Raw genomic sequence first — 5,000 nt, 5'->3', positions numbered from 1 at the left:
CCTTCAAGACAACGATACACTAAAACACAAGCTTTGAATTTAATTCTTTTCCCAACAGGCAGCCAATGCAGGTCATGAAGTAGAGGTCCGGCAGAGTCGCACCTACGCTTCATGAATACTAGTCTGGCAGCGCTGTTTTGGACAATCTGAAGACGTTTCAGATTGTATTGCGAAACGCCAAACAACAGAGCATTACAATAATCCAATTTCGATAGTACGAGGGACACAACCAGGTGCTTGGCCACATCCTCAGATATGAACCGTCTAATGGAAGCAATCTTTTTTAGTTGGAAAAAGAGAGATCTAACCAAATTATTAACCTGATGCTCCATCGACAGTTCAGAGTCTAAGAATGTGCCAAGGTTTTTCACTTTGTCAACAATTTGAATAGAGGCATCCCCCAACTTCAAATCTGTTTCACTTTTCCACTTCCTGTTCCCCACATACAGCACCTCCGTCTTATCATCATTCAGTTTCAGTCTGTTCTCATTCATCCATTTCTTAACACTTTGGATACAATTTTTACTATTGGCTGATACTTCTTGTAAATTTCTCGTATTGGAAACGCAGTACAATTGCGTATCATCAGCGTATTGATGGTAAGACAGACCATAACTTCTGATGATTTTAGACAGAGGGCCAACGTACAAAACAAAAAGAACGGGTCCAAGTACTGAACCCTGGGGAACCCCACAATCAAGAAAGATTTCCTCCGATCTATATTCATCCACCGTAATAATCTGTTTACGATTGAACAAATATGACCTAAACCAATCAAGCGCTGCACCAGACACGCCATAAGTAATTTCAAGACGTTTGAGAAGAAGATTGTGATCAATAGTATCAAAAGCAGACGATAGGTCAAGCAAATTCAGCAAAGAACATGAACCATTGTCTATAACAGAGAGGAGATCATTAACAACCCTAACAAGTGCGGTTTCCGTCGAATGATGTTGCCTATAAGCAGACTGAAATTTTTCTTCAAGACAATTATTTTTAAGATGAGACAGTAATTGTTTCAAAACAAGCTTTTCTAAGATCTTAGAGAGAAAAGGAAGATTAGAGACAGGGCGATAGTTTTTTAAGTTCTCTTTATCGAGATCAGGTTTTTTCAAAAGGGGTTTGACATGGGCAACTTTGTAAATGTCTGGTACAGCACCTGACTGCAACGAATTATTAACAATACATGTAAATGGTGTTAAAATTACATCAATGCATTTTTTTAAAATGGCAGTATTTAAGGGGTCTAAATCACAACTTTTAGTTGGAGACGACATAATGCAATCACATAAGTCAGCTTCAGTAATCATTGAAAAATGTGTTAACGAATCACCATGAAATGTGTCAAATGTTGTATGGATCGATTCAGACGACAGTTCTTTCCTGATGCTATCCGTTTTTTCTTTAAAATATTGACCAAAGCGAGTTGGTAGATCTGCACGATCGATTAAAGATGGGAGAGCTGGTTGCGTCTGTTGTCCCAGCAGTTCCTTGGTCAAGGCAAAGAATTGTCTCGAACGTCCCACGTTTTTGAGGCTGTCTTCGTAGAATTTCTTTTTGGTCCTGAAATTGACGGCTTTTGCATCATTTCTAGCCGCGATGTATCGCTTCTTATCGACAGCATCTCTGGACTTGAGCCATTTTCTTTCTGCCCGCCTCCTGGCTAATCCATTCAATTTTATTTCGGTATTATACCAGGGTGCTTGACGTCTCACTTTTACTGCTCTAGTTGTTAAGGGAGCATGCTTGTCCACCGTACCAACAATTGACTCAATATTATCATTATTGTGACTCGATGAACTGGTCTTGCTGTCAACATGATGTTACCTTACCTTGCATTTCACTATAGGAAAAATTAACCCCCCAATCGCCATACCCTCTTGTACAAAGCTTTTATTATCAAGCACAATGGAAATTTTCATTTGATTTTACTTAAGTTTCATTTTCAGAGTAGCACAGTTCGCCTCAATTATTGATTATGATTTTTCCTGAATCCTTTCTCATGTCATACATAAAAGGAAAGAAAAAAATACAACAACAAAAATAGAAGAAGAAGAAGAAGAAGAAGAAGAAGAAGAAGAAGAATGATAATAATAATGATTATAATGATGGTGATGAAGTTGATGATGATGATGATCATCATCATCATCATCATCATGAATGAAATGAGCCAATTGATGTTCAAAGCTTTAACACACCTCTCATATCCTCCACTTCTGTTCCAAACTGTGTAACTTGCATCCATAAATATTATCCATTCTATCATTATTGGTTTCGAAAATTAAAAAAAAGTAATAACAATGAAATCAACTGTCCTCGGCTAATATCTTTTATATTGAGTATATTTCTAGAATTTACACAATCTGGCACATTACCGCTATAAAGAAAATCATTTGTCAATATTGTTTTCCCACAATATTATTATTGAGCAATAAGCGTATCGGTCTTGAAGGAAACTGCTTTTATTTTTAAATAACATTAAAATTACGGTTTACAAATCGATGAGTTTGCAATTATTCACTCGCAGCCAATTGGTCAGTAGCTGTACTTATCATTAACTTGAGTGTCTGTCGAATTAGTTGTATTAATAATTTAATGCATGTAAATGCTGATTACGCACTTTGTTGCATGGCTGATGTTGATGTCTTCTAGGATTACTTATCGCGGTAGCAATAGTATTGGAACTGGGTTTTTTATGTTTTGGGTATGTATTATTATGTGTGCATGCGTGTTATAGGAATACTAATTTGGTTGATTTGTCATTTTTCATTCTCATAGAGTTTTAAAACAGTTATAATAAGTCGTATAAATATGTTTTTACTAATTATGAAAGTTATCTGATGGCGTGTATAACTAGAAAATAGAACAACTTACTAACATCGACTATAAAGAATGATAGATAGTGTTGTACAGGAGTTTTACACTACTTTACTTTGGTGCCAAGATTAAATAATATACCATCATGTAGACCATTATGTTGAACTAAATAAAAGTTGTAACATTTTTTATCATCAGGGCCAAGAGGGTTAGGGATTTGTATGTTTTTGATTTTGTTTGTTTTTGTTTTGTTTTTGTTTTTTTGTTGTTTTTTTTGTTTTTTTTGTTTGTTTTGTTTTTCTGTTTGTAGATTTTTTGGGGGGGGGGGGGGTTTTTGTTTTTGTTTTTGTTTTTGTTTTTTTTTTTGTTTATATTTTTTTTTATCTGTTAGAATTTGTTTTGTATTTTAGTTCTTTTTTATATTTCCTTTTTTTTCTTCGTTTCATTTTTACTTGTTTTGTTTTTCTTGATGGCATTATGTTTTTGTTGTTATGTTATTGTCTAACATTGGTCACAGGTTACCTCTTCAAGTAAAGGTAATTCTTTTTCTAATGAGATGTTTTTGTCGATATCATACTGTATCGTGAAACAAATGATAGCGTGTTGCATATAATCCTTTTCTAAGATTTGGAGAACCAAAGGATTAATTAACAAAATGTATCTAACATTTCGTATTATGCTTAATATCCTCCGACCGTGTCATATATACAATAATCTTGTCAAAAGCAATATTTTGTAAAGTTAGTGTTTTTGAAATAAACTAATTCAATGATAATGATTTGCTGATGTGCCTAATGCAATAAAATGGTGAATTTGTTTTTCAGTTAACGTTAAAATCTTTAAGATATTATTTTGCTTTGTTTTAGTCACTTGATTTCAGTGTTATTGACGTCGATGACATACACTTGGTATAATTACTGTGTTGAAATATTTAACATTTGCCATTCCAGTCACAGTCATTGATTTTTTGTTAATCAGGAAATGTGGGTTTTTATATGACTCGGGGCTGTATTATTTGTGGTTTGTTTCGTTTTTTGGTTTGTTTGGGGTTTTTTGTTGGTTTTTTGTTTTGTCTTTTGTTTTTTTGTTTTTTTTTTTATTTTATTTGTTCAAATAAGTGCCAATCAAATTTTCCTTGTTTGCCTTTTAAAAAAGGAAAAAAACTGTAAAATTTGTTTCTTTTTTAATCTGCAGTCTCAAAAGATAATCAACGACCACATTGAACACCGAAGGCAAGAGAGAATGGAGAACCCTCAGCGTTTCAAAATCAAACCTACCTTGGGAGACCGATGTGTCCGACGTCCTGAACCCCCTCAGAAACTCCAGTCAGAGCAGAGTCATTTAACAGCCACCACAGATGCTCCTTCTGAATTGCGTAAGTTACTTTGCAAAAATATAAACATTCCCACCCATTTAAAGCATGGCACAGCGCATCATCATTACATAAATAAATATATACATGTTTATATTATGCATTTTCATTGCCTTATTATCCTCGCTGCAATTTACTTGTGAATTCCGTAAGTTACTAAGCAACAACTACAAAAGTCACCACCCATTTAAAAGCAGAATAAATAAATGCGCTTATATTTTATGTATTTTCATAGTTTTATTACCCTATTTGCAATTAAAAATGCTTCATTTGTTTATTTAAAAAGCCTATGAAGTCCATTATGAAGTCCAAAAAAACGTTGGGACCGATGAGATTTTTTCTTTATTTCATTTATTTTTCTATTTAAATAGGGCAAAGGGAGAGTTCAAATCTAACTTTGGTAATTTTGGTTTGATGACCCTTTTATTCAAGAAAATGCATTCATATATTTTTGTTGCATAAATTAATGCGGGATTGAATGATCAGTTACATGACCTGTGAGCTTCAAATATGCCAAATTTCAAACAGTTTCAATGAAAAATGAATATAAAATATTACGTGAAGTAATGGGGGATTTAGAAGAAACAAAACCAAGAAATTGGGTCATTTCTGTTGGTTCGAATCACAGACTTGATTTATTCCTAATAGACGCGATTGCTAATATTTTGAATTTAATTGATGACAGAAGCAGTCTTTTTAATATTTTTGAAAAGGGAGGGGGGCACTATAGGACTTTACTTATACATTATTTTGCCTTCAAGTTAGAGACCAATCAGAAGATGCATTTGTACAACTCAATATATTCCTAAAC

Source organism: Berghia stephanieae, chromosome 4, assembly GCF_034508935.2.
Source record: "Berghia stephanieae isolate SIO BIC M18660-M18661 chromosome 4, UCSD_Bste_1.3, whole genome shotgun sequence".
NCBI lineage: Eukaryota > Metazoa > Mollusca > Gastropoda > Nudibranchia > Aeolidiidae > Berghia > Berghia stephanieae.
The sequence above is the reverse complement of the archived record's forward strand: the minus strand, read 5'-3'. Positions refer to the sequence as shown.